This window comes from Manis pentadactyla, chromosome 13 (assembly GCF_030020395.1).
Source record: "Manis pentadactyla isolate mManPen7 chromosome 13, mManPen7.hap1, whole genome shotgun sequence".
NCBI classification, from domain to species: domain Eukaryota; kingdom Metazoa; phylum Chordata; class Mammalia; order Pholidota; family Manidae; genus Manis; species Manis pentadactyla.
Window position 1 is genome coordinate 30644887 of NC_080031.1, and position 12472 is coordinate 30657358.

Sequence of the window (12472 nt, forward strand, 5' to 3'; positions counted from 1 at the left end):
ACACAGAAGAATGAGGTTGGAATGGATACCAAACAAGCCAGTGCACAGCACCCACCATAGTCAGGGTTTAGAAAATCCAATTCATCCTCTACATTACATTGTTTATTCATGCCAGAAATATTTATTGAATGCCCACTTTTTTCTAGATACTATTCCTTGATTCCAAAAATGAACAAGGTAAAAAGGTAGGGGGGAAAATGGGTCTTTCTCCATTTTATTTTACTTTGAAAGTAGAACTTGGGGTAATATGATTTGGGGCTGACCGTGTCTTCTGTAAGAAGTGACATTGTCGCTGGAGAATGAAGAAAGGCCAGGGAGTGGCTGAGGGGAACAGGAGGCTGGGAGCTAGCTGCTTAGAATTGGCTGCATTCTCAGCTTTAGGGAAGGATGACAAAGATTGTCAGGATGGTGCATTTCCCAGCTTTGTGTTCAACTTTGTTAAAATGATTTGGACACAAATCCTGCTCAGGGTAGAATTTATTTGGCTATGAAGTCCCTTTCATTTTATCTCAGAAGGTAAATCTGCCCATAGCAGCTAAACAGAAGCAAGCAAGAAGAAATGCACATGCAAAACCTTCCTTAGCAGGGTGCATACCTGGAACAAATGGACAGCAGCTGTACGGAGGGACATGAACTCCAGGCTAGGAAGTTCCCAGGGGCTGTGAGAGGCAAAGAGGAAAATCATGGGATGTAGGTGATTCACCGGGACATTTAAATATACACAGAATCTCAAAATGTCAAAGAAAGCCAACTATTTCACAAGGAGATTCTTCCCACAGATGTATAGTTCCAGTTTCTCCCTTGGACTGGAAATACAATGAAGAAATCTGGAAACTATATCCACAAAACTATGAGGAAAAATGAACAAAGACACATTTAAAGTTTGGTGGTATTTTAAAGCTTGGGTGAAATGAATTATTATTTAAAGACTACCTATATCCACATATCACTTGAATTTTATTTCTTTTTTGGGGAGGGAGGGGTAGCCAGAATTCTTAAAGAATTCTTAAATGGAATTACTCTTAATGTCACCAAGTGCTCAAGCTCGTTTATGCCTTGACAGCCCTTTCATAAGGTAGATAGAAGAGATCAATTCCCTCCTGACCTCATTCTATAGACTGGAAACCTGTGGAGAGGGAGAGATTCAGGGATGGATCTCGTGTCATATAATGATAATTGCTCCCCTTTACTGCCGAGCTGTCACAGGGCAGGTGTTGCAAGTCTTTTGCTTCCATTACAGTTAATCGTCATGACATTGCCATGGTAGATACATTCATTCCCCTTTTGTAAACTGGGGAGACTAACACCAAGAGAAGTAAAAGCAATTACTAGAGGTCACAGAGTGGAGTACTAGAACCACCAGCATTTGAACCCAGGTTCATGTGATTTCAAAGCCTGTGGTTTTCCCGGGACACTTCACAGACACCATCAGAACACCGTACAGCAGCTATCACCTGGACTTTCAATTAAATCAAGGTATTGACATTCAGGTTAGCATTTCACTGATTTGACCATAAATAAACACATAAGCATCCTTTTTGGGCACTCTTATCCTCCGCCTATATCATGTATTCTTCTCTCATTGGATTGCTTCCATTTCTGTATCCTTTTTCTTGCTTCTCTTGTCATAAAGTCAGCTGCAAGGCTTGTCCTTGCCTTAGGAAAATATAAATAGACTGCAGCCATTGGCTGGTGGGAATGCTTATTCTCTCAGGACGCTAAACTGTACTGTTGCCTGTTACTGTCTATACAGTATCTCGATGCATATAGTCTCTGTTGACCAAGAGTTGACATGAGCCAAGAACTCCAACATCTTAGAAAAACACAGGCTAGCTTAGCTGACCCAGTAAGCAAAAACAAAGTCTGCTTATTACTAGAGGCTGTCTTCCTAGTCCTACAAGTTTAGACCCACAAGATTGTGCCTAAATTGTATAGTTATATATTTTTGTTTAAAAAATAAATGCTTTAGTTAAAAAAAAATTGTATAGTCAGAACTCAGAAACCATTACTTTGTCACAAATTGATATGCAAGTGTTGCCAATGACCAAGTGCAGTAATGGAAGAGAAAAACTCTTGGCAGTACAGAGAAATCATCCAGGAACCACCCTACCCTATGGCAGGGCTCATTGTTCCTTTGGTCAGTCTTCCCGGAAAAAAGATAATCTACTTTTGAGGGGCTAGGGCTGTGGGGGCAGTAATCTAATCCGCTTACTAAATTTTTTACTGGTCAATTTTTTTTTGCAAATAGCAGCTTTGTGGCTAAAAAAGTCTTTTATTTGAATTTAAGACACCAAAAAGTATGATATGCAAGACAATTTTCAGTTAGGTCAGTAGCTCTAAACTTAAGGTCTATGTACAGGCTTCCAAAGGGTTCACTGGTCCACTGGAAGGAAAGGAGAGGAAATGTGATTAGTGCAGATGCACACTTCTGCACTGGTGGGGAAAAGAAAATATGAGAAAAGTCTGAAATAAAAGAGGGTATAAAGAGCTTAAAAACGTAATCTTGTGGTAAATCAAAAAAATATAAAATGTAAAAGAACAATAATATTTACTTTGCAGAGTGTACGGTAAATTGCAGAATTTCCAGACTCTCCCACCTAGCCTTAGTTCATTTGCATGTCAATAGTTGTTTACCCCTGCAGAACCTCCTGTCAATCCCCGGCAAGGTATGGAGAGATAAGGGCCATTCTCTCCTCCCTTCCATTCTTGGCACGTAATTGGCCTGGTGTGTGCCAGTCATCACAGACCTGCCAATGGAGTTCCTCCAGGAAGGGGTGGGTGGGAAGGAGAGAGCTGCCATGGCTGCAGTGCTCCAGAGGAGATGAATGGGGTCGGGTCTAGCTAGCAAATTTGAGGAAGCTGTGAGCCATAAAAACAGTTTCTCCCAACTGATCCTTTCCATTGATTTAGGATTTGCCTCGGGGCCAGGAACACTCTTCCCTCCTGAGAACACAGAAAAAAACTAAAATTTAACTAAAAGATTGGATAACAATAGTGTTCAAGGTGGGAGGATGATGGCAGAAGTTTAGGTGATCTGAAGATTCCAGAGGAAGACAAAACCCATCAGGTTGGACAAAATATGCAGTTTCACTATGTGGTCTTTCTAAAAAGCCATCTAAATCAGAACACAGAAAAGTTGGAAGGACAAAAAAAGATACACTAGAAAAATACTAAAGAAAGCTAGTCTGACTGGTCGTAGAATTTAAGGCAAAAACAATTACTATGAAAAAAAAAGAGGATGAGTGCATATTGATAAAAACTACAGTTTGCCAGGAAGATAAAATACTTCAAGTGTTAGAGCTTATGGGTTCCTAAAATATTTCTTCAAATTATATAAAGTAAAAATTGATAGGCCACAATGAAAATTTGCTAAATCCACTGTCCTATAAGAAATTTCAACATATCTATCCCTGTTAACAATACATGAAGCAGACTGAAACTCGGCAGTTACAAAAGGCATAAAAAACACAATACAAGTGATCTAAATTTATTACATTTGTGGGTAAAATGGTAAATTTCCAGAATCCCTCACCTACCTTTAGTTCATCGGCCTAGTGGAGAGATTAGGCCATCTGCATATCAATAGGTAGTTCCAAGGTCCTGTGAGGTTTTATCTAGACTGGAGAGGTTGGGTGGAGAGCTCTTCTGCTGCAGCTGGTCAAGAGAGAGATGGAACAACTGCTTGTAAGAAATAAAAGGGTTTCTTAACTTGATTTCTCCCTTGACTAATTTCAGTTTTAGAGGTATTTTGCCCCAGGATTTCCCCCCTGGAGTTACAACATACTAAGCCAAAAAAGAATCTGTAAATATTTCAATCAGTATCAAAAACTACACCTACTACATCCTCTGAGTACAAGAAAATTAATTCAGCAATAAAAGGGTAACTAAGAAAAACTTTTGAAAGTTTACAAGCATTCCCTTTTCTCCAGAGATCCACCAGCATTTGCTATCTCTTGCACTTTTGATGATGGCCATTCTATCAGGTACGAAGTGACATTTCACTGTGGTTCTCATTTGGACTTCCCTAATGACTAGTAATGTTGAGTACATTTTCATGTACCTGTTGGCCTTTCGTATATCTTCTTTGGAGAAAAGTCTATTCAGGCCCTTTGCCCATTTTTTAAATGGGTTATTTGTGGGTCTTGTTTTTTTTGGCCATTGAGTCATGTGAGTTCTTTATATATTTTAGACATATTCTTATATATTTTAACCCCTTATCAGATATATGGTTTGCCCTTCTATGGTTGTCATTTTACTTTGTGGATGATTTCTTCTTGCTATGTAGAAGCTTTTTACTTTGATATAGTTTCACTTATTTTTCTATTTTGTTGCCTGTGCTATAGGTATGATATCCAAAATCCATTATCTCCATGTGAAGGAGATTTATTCCTATCTTCTAGGAGTTTTGTGGCTTCAGGTCTTACATTTATGTCTTTAACTCATTTTGAGTTAATTTTGTAAATTGTGTAAAAATATAGTTCTAGTTTCATTCTTTTACATGTAAATGTCCACTTACCACAGAACAATTTATTGAAGAGTCTGGCTTTTCTCTGTTGAGTATTCTTGGCTTCCTTGTCAAATATTAGTTGACTGCATATGCTTAGGCTTATTTCTGTTCCATTTCATCTCTGTTTCATTCTGTTTTTATGTCATTACCATATTATTTTGGTGACTACAGCTTTATACCATATGATCCAGCAATCCCACTTCTGGGTATATATTAAAAAGAAATAAAATAATTGTCTTGAAGAGATTTCTGTACTCCCAGACTCATTGACGCATTTACAATAGCCATGATATGGACACAACCCAAGTGTCCATTACAAATAAATGGATAAAGAAAATGTGAGGTTACATATATATATATATATATAATTATAATTCAGCCTTTAAAAGGAAGAAAATCCTGCCTTTTGTGACAACATGGATAAAACTGGAGGGCATTATGCTAAGTTAAATAAGCCAATTAGAGAAAGACAAATACTGCATGATCTCACTTAAATGTGGAATATTTAAAAAAAAAGAAGTTAAACTCATAGAAACAGAGAGTAGAATGGTGGTTGCTGAGGGAGAGGGTGGTGGGGAGAGGTTAGTAAAAGGTACAGACTTACAATTAAAAGATGAATAAGTTCTGAGTATCTAATGTAGTTTATGTTGTCTAGTGTATAGTCCTATATTGCATAGCTGAAATTTTCTAAAAGAGTAGATCTTGAGTATTCTTACACACAGAAAAGCAATAATAAAATGGAGGTATAGATGTGTTAATTGGTTCCATTGTGGGGATGTAAATGTATATCAAGTCATTACATTGTATACTTTAAATATGTTACAATTTTATTTGCCAATTCTACCTTGATATACCTGAAAAAAAAATCAAGAAGATAGTAGTATCCCAGTGGATGAAATGGTCAATAAAGGAACAAACATTTCACAATGAATATATGAATGTATGATGAATCTCATTATTAATGAGAGAAATGTGTAACACAATGAGATACCATTTCATACCATAGAGATTGGCAGAGTCATCTAAAATACTAAGTTCCAGAGAAGATATAGATCAATGAGAATGCAATTCTGGTGAGGAGTTGATTGGGATAGCTGCTTTGGAGAACATTCTCACAATAACATGTAAAACTGAATATTTATATACTGTATGACTCAACAATTTGACTGTTAAGTATGTGCCCTAAAAGAATTTTTGTACATGTAAACTAGGAGTCATATACAGCAGTCTTTTTCTGTACTGTTCATAATAGCAAAAACTAGACTCAGTAGAAATACCCATTTAGTAGAAGGTAGATATATAATGGATTTGTTATTTGCAATATCACACAGTGAAATATTATACAGCTATGTTCACCAACATGGATGATTCTTAGAAAACAATTTTTCAGTGAAAAAATCAAGTCCTGGAAGATTACAAACAGATATAAAGTTCAAAACAAGCAAAACTACTTAATGGTTAGTCATGAATACACATATGGTTAAACATTTTTTAAAGGAAGTGATTGATATACACAAAATACTGGATTATTGTTACCTAGAGGGTGGAGTAGAATCATCTGGCACAAGATATATCAAGGTAACAGCTAATGTTCTTTTCCTTTTGCTGGTTGATGAGTACATAAGTATTTGTTTTAATGTTATTTTCTAAAGTGCACATGTTTTTATATATACTTTCTTTTAGTAGGATATATTTCAGAATAAATAAAAAAGTAGCCTCATAACAACAATTAAAAAGATTAGTGTGGCTAATTAGTGTGAGCAAATCTCAAGAACAAAGAACTACATCATGAATTTGGGGTTTTTCTAACTATGTTTCTATTCTCTCATTTATTTTGTGCCATTAAGACATCCTGACTTATTTTTTAAGGTTTTGTTTTTAATTTCTCTTTCTCAAATTCACCAATTCTTTCATGTTCTGACACCTGTAATTATGGCCTAAGATATATTTAGTTTAAAAATTACTATCCTTCCAAATAGAAGTATATATGCAGGTAGTCTTCTAAATTACTGTTAGGGCATTTTCAATAATCTTTTCATTAATTTTGAAAGGATAATTATTCAAGTGTCTTAAAAGCCAAAGGCATTTATTTGGCAAAATCTTTCATAACCAAAGATAGCTTCATTGACAAGAAGAATTACAAGAGTCCCAAGGCTCAGAGACATTATAAGTCAGTTAGATGTCATTGCTTGACTTTCCAAGTGACAATGCACTTCACAATGAGATAGTGGGCGGCGCCTTACCACCATCTCCAAACTCCCTCCCATATGACAGGATTTACTCCTTCAGCAAGGAAGATACGTAGTAAAATACTGAAGTCACGTGTGTACATTTATATTTTATTTTAAAGATTATTGAATAGAATAATACACATATCTAGCTGACTCAATGGCTTCCCCTCATTGCTGCACAAGGCAGGGAAAAAGATTTTTAGAGTGACATTTACAACGATATCTCATTATGATGCTTCTCAAAGGATCAGGGGAAGGAAGCTATTTCAAGAGGTTTTCTCTGCAGAGTGGTCACCGGGAGGCCCTGTGGCTCACCAAGAACACCTGCTTTGGTGAGAGTGACTCAGCTGCTTGCTGGATTCTCTAATTGGAAGCAGATGTTAAGATTGAAGTAGCCAAGAAGCAGACATTCATTTATACTCTTAAGTTCTCTGGAAGAGCAGTGTTCAGGCACTTTTCCTTTTTTTTGAATGACTGTCCTATTCTCCTTAATAGTTATTCAGCAAAATCATCAGGCAACCAAAATATCCTAATGTTTGGCTGTTCAGGGGCATACATGTCAGCATCCCAGGGATACTAAATGCCCCAGAATGAACACAGCACATCATCCAGGAGTTTCAACTTTACCCAAAAATTTGGATGTGAAAATTTCGGTCACTTAAATCATGTTTAGCTGTTTAATAATACTTAGCAACATTTAACAGCTGCTAAGTAAAATGAAGACCTGCTATGGGAGGGCAGTCACGATTAGCATGCTTTTTTAAAGGTAAAACTTCAGGCTTCAAATTAAGTCCTCATTTTTACCCAGTTCTTCTGGGGATGTACTCACAGACCCCTGATGCTATATCTCCTGTACTTATACATGAGCTTTTCTCTGCTTTGGCAGAAAGCATTTGAGACACACAGCACTATATTATGCCAGGACAGAAGAGACTAGTTCTTCACAGTGAATCTAGGATAGTATGTAAAGGGACAAGCAGGGTACTCTGAAGTACAGATCCTAGTGGGGGAGGACTTGCGACTGTAAAATAGCTTTTTCTTTCCTACATTTGGAATCATTTCACTTCCAAAATTCTGCACACCTGGGCTTATGGGTAATTAGCAGGAAGTGAGAGATGATCTATACCTAAACAATGAGTGGCCATAAAGAGAAGGAAGCATTTTTTATTTGTTGAAGTTAAGACATAACAGCTCTTTTCAACAAACAAGTCATCCTTCAACTAGAAAGGGGGCCTTTGAGGTAGCGCAGGGCAGCCCATGAATTATTCCATGTGGAGAGAGGGGTATTTGGCCTCAGTATGGTGGAAGCAAGAAAAGAGTTTATTTGGAAGAACCCAGGTTATCTCACATGGCAGAAAATAGCAAAATGTGGCCACATTGGTCAGGGAACATTTGACAAAGATGAGCTGAGACACTAGCTGCTGATCAACCAAGCAGAAGACTGACCTCCTAAAAGAGAGGGACCAGCAAGAGAAACTGCCCATTCGTTCAAACACATCGTTCAAGACAAATAAAATGGTTTGGGAAAAAATTTGTTGTAGCAGGATCTGTGTTTCAATTTCCTCAATTCTAAAATGGGATAATGCCCCTTTGGGGGCCATGTGAATTTAGAGATACTTCAAGTCACTTGGAATAGTGCCTAGTGTAAAGCAGAGAGCCCATAAATGGAAGCTACTGTTATTGTCCTTTATATTTACTTGTACGACACCGATGTTGACTTATATGTGACAAAATAAACACAAGAGTTTAATGATCCATGTGAAAAAGTATGAAACCTGTCAAAAAGACACCACCTGTAAGCCGCCAGGATGGCTCTGTAAAGTCTGATGATACAGTAGAGACCAGTCAACTTGCCATGTCTCACGTGACCCAATCTGCAGCCACAAATGACTGGAAGATGTTTTCTTCTCCTTTCTTCTTCTCAGTTGCCCAGTCCTCAAGTGACTGCCGGCAATCACCTCCACTGAACCTCAGTAATATAGATGTTCTTCCTTAAAATTCACAGAAATCTAAAAATAGTTTTATCTACAGCAAAGTCTCCCCTTTACTAAGGATACCTACCTCTCAAGCTATACAAACCCTGTGAACCTCCTGCTGAGAAGGGCTGCTACATTTTAATTTATTAATTTTTTTAATGGTACCATTAATATACAATCATGTGAGCAACATTGTGGTTACTAGATTCCCCCCATTATGAAGTCCCCACCACATACCCCATTACAGTCACTGTCCATCAGCATAGTAAGATGTTATAGAGTCACTACTTGTCTTCTCTGTGCTATACTGCCTTCCCCGTGCCCCCCTACATTATGTGTGCTAATCGTAATGCCCCTTAATCCCCTTCTCCCTCCCTTCCCACCCACCCTTGCCAGTCCCATTCTCTTTGGTAACTATTAGTCCACTCTTAAGTTCTGTGAGTCTGCTGCTGTTTTGTTCCTTCAGTGTTTGCTTTGTTCTTATACTCCACAGATGAGTGAAATCATTTGATACTTGTCTTTTTCTGCCTGGGTTATTTCACTGAGCATAATACCCTCTAGCTCCATCCATTTTGTTGCAAATGGTAGGATTTGTTTTCTTCTTATGGCTGAATAATATTCCATTGTGTATATGTACCACATCTTCTTTACCCATTCATCTACTGGTGAACACTTAGGTTGCTTCCATTTCTTGGCTATTGTAAATAGCCCTGTGGTAAACATAGGGGTGCATATGTCTTTTTGAATCTGGACTGCTGCATTCTTTGGGTAAATTCCTAGGAGTGGAATTCCTGGGTCAAATGGTATTCCTATTTTTAATTTTTTGAGGAATCGCCATACTGCTTTGCTCTAAGATCAGGAAAAATGATTGAACTAATTTACATTCCACCAGCAGGGTAGGAGGGTTCCCCTTTCTCCACATCCTTGCCAGCATTTGTTGTTGTTTGTCTTTTGGATGGTGGCCATCCTAACTGGTGTGAGGTGATATCTCACTGTGATTTTAATTTGCATTTCTCTGATGATTAGTGATGTGGAGCATCTTTTCATGTGCCTGTTGGCCATCTGAATTTCTTCTTTGGAGAAGTGTCTGTTCAGCTCCCCTGTCCATTTTTTAATCAGATTATTTGCTTTTTGTTTGTTGAGGAGCATGAGCTCTTTGTACATTTTGATGTCAACCCCTTATTGGATATATCACTTATGAATATATTCTCCCATACTGTAGGATACCTTTTTGTTCTACTGATGGTGTCCTTTGCTGTAGAGAAGCTTTTTAGTTTGATATAGTCCCAGTTGTTCATTTTTGCTTTTGTTTCCCTTGCCCAGGGAGATGTGTTCATGAAAAAGTTACTCATGTTTATATTCAAGAGAGTTTTGCCTGTGTTTCCTTCTAACAGTTTTATGGTTTCATGACTTACATTCAGGTTTTTGATCCATTTCGAGTTTACTTTTGTGTATGGAGTTAGACAGTAATCCAGTTTCATTCTCTTAGATGTAGCTGTCCAATTTTGCCAATACCAGCTGTTGAGGAGGCTGTCATTTCCCCATTGTATGTCATGGTTCCTTTATCATATATTAATTGACTGTATATGTTTGGGTTAATATCTGGACTCTCTATTCTGTTCCACTGGTCTGTGGGTCTGTTCTTGTGACAGTACCAAATTGTCTTGATTACTGTGGCTTTGCAGTAGAGCTTGAAGTTGGAAAGCATAATCCCTCCTGCTTTATTCTTCCTTCTCACCACTGCTTTGGCTATTCAGGGGTTTTTGTGGTTCCATATGAATTTTAGTTCCAGTTCTTTGATGAATTCTGTTGGTATTTTGATAGGGATTGCATTGAATCTGTAGATTGCTTTAGGCAAGATGGCCATTTTGACAATATTAATTCTTCCTAGTCAAGAGCATGGGAGGAATTTCCATGTATTAATGTCCTCTTTAATTTCTCACAAGAGTGTCTTGTAGTTTTCAGGGTATAGGTCTTTCACTTCCTTGGTTAGGTTTACTCCTAGGTATTCTATTCTTTTTGATGCAACTGTGAATGAAATTGTTTTCTTGATTTCTCTTTCTGCTAGTTCATCGTTAGTGAATAGGAGTGCAACAGATTTCTGTGTATTAATTTTGTATCCTGCAACTTTGCTGAATTCAGATATTAGTTTTAGTGGTTTTGGAGTGGATTCTTTAGGGTTTTTATGTACAATATCATGTCATTTGCAAACAGGGACAGTTTACTTCTTCCTTACAATCTGGATGCCTTTTATTTCTTTGTGTTGTCTGATTGCCGTGGCTGGGACCTCCAGTACTGTGTTGAATAAAAACAGGGAGAGAAGGCATCCTTGTCTTGTTCCTGATCTTAGAGGAAAAGCTTTCAGCTTTTCATTGATGTTGGCTGTGGGTTTATCATATATGGCCTTTATTATGTTGAGGTACTTGCCCTCTATACACATTTTGTTGAGAGTTTTTATTATGAATGGGTGTTGAATTTTTTAAAAGCTTTTTTAGTATCTATGGAGATGATCATGTGATTTTTGTCCTTTTTATTGTTATAGTGGATGATGTTGATGGATTTTCAGGGCTACTGCCTTTTTAATAACTCACATCTCCTTTGTATTTACTTCTAGTTGCAGGTCATTGTGTCACTTTTTGATATTCTCTCCCAGTCACAGGATGAATATGAAAGCCCAGGTTTGTGGGCATAAGGTTCTTAGACTAGTACTTCTCAAACTTCATTGTCTATAAGAATTACTGAGTATGCAGGTTGTGACTCAATAAGCCTAGGGTGGGACCTGAGAGTCTACAGTTCTAAGCCCTCAGGGGCTGTTGATGCTGCTCAGGTGCAGAACATCCTTTGAACAGCAGGCCTTAGACTAGAAGAAGGCTGGGTGAGCCACATTTCAGGCTCATGGGCTGTTTCCTCACTTCCGGAGTTTTTGTTGTCTGCGAGTAGCTCAGCAAAGCTCTTACATTGGCCCCCAAGAGAGTCCTACCTAGCTATAGCATTTAATCAGTATTTAAACACCAAAAAGGCCCAGCTAATTCATGCTGCAGGGATTTCCGATTGCACGCCGGATCAGTTCAACCCAGCATGGTGGATTTTGCTAATTGGTGAGGTCTGCCCTTAGACCTGTTTACAGAGAAAATGGCATGCATATTTTATGAAAGCACATTGAATTATGTATCTGCGATTACAGAAGATTAGGAAGAAAGTCAACGCCAAAGAAAATTCTGTTTGTTAGCTACTAAGAATTTAGCTGACTCACTTCATTCTTCATCCCTTTTGTCTTTCGGAAAAACTAAACTTGCCCAGTCAACCACAAAACGGTCTGGGAGACACAGCTCCGAGCAGGGCAAGGAGACAAATATTTTCCTCTTTACAAAAATGCCCTTTCTTTCAAAGGTATTTATTTGAAATCCTTCTTGGCTATTTTCACATCAACCCTGAAGTTATTTTCCAACAGAGTGTATATACATTTTAATCAGTGTTATCTCAAGAGGAAATGCTGTACTCTAATTAATGGCTTAAGCAGTTTCTAAGTATAACAATTGCCTGACAGTCATAGCTCTGTGTTAACTGTATGTTTGCTGTTTGTACTTTGTTTATTCAAAAGTCACGCTATGAACATCAGCAGATAATCATCATTTACTTCAGCATTCAGAGCATAAGCAAGGCAGTGTTATACCGGCCGGCGATTTTGTTTAATGTGCCGCATTGCAGCATCTCTGCCAGCACTGCAAGAAGGTCACGACTACTCGGTATTACCCTGT

At 37.9% G+C, this 12472-nt stretch overlaps 1 long non-coding RNA gene across 1 annotated transcript in view; it reads right to left on the reverse strand.

Annotated features, from left to right (window-relative positions):
* Positions 1-593: 593 nt before the first annotated feature.
* LOC130680419 (uncharacterized) overlaps positions 594-12472 on the reverse strand; it is a 29833-nt gene continuing 17954 nt past the window's right edge. Inside the window, exons 2-4 of the long non-coding RNA XR_008993419.1 lie at positions 4517-4709; positions 3537-3654; positions 594-659 (exon numbers count right to left, since the gene is read on the reverse strand). This is a non-coding gene — a long non-coding RNA (uncharacterized LOC130680419). The remainder of the gene's footprint in view (positions 660-3536; positions 3655-4516; positions 4710-12472) is intronic.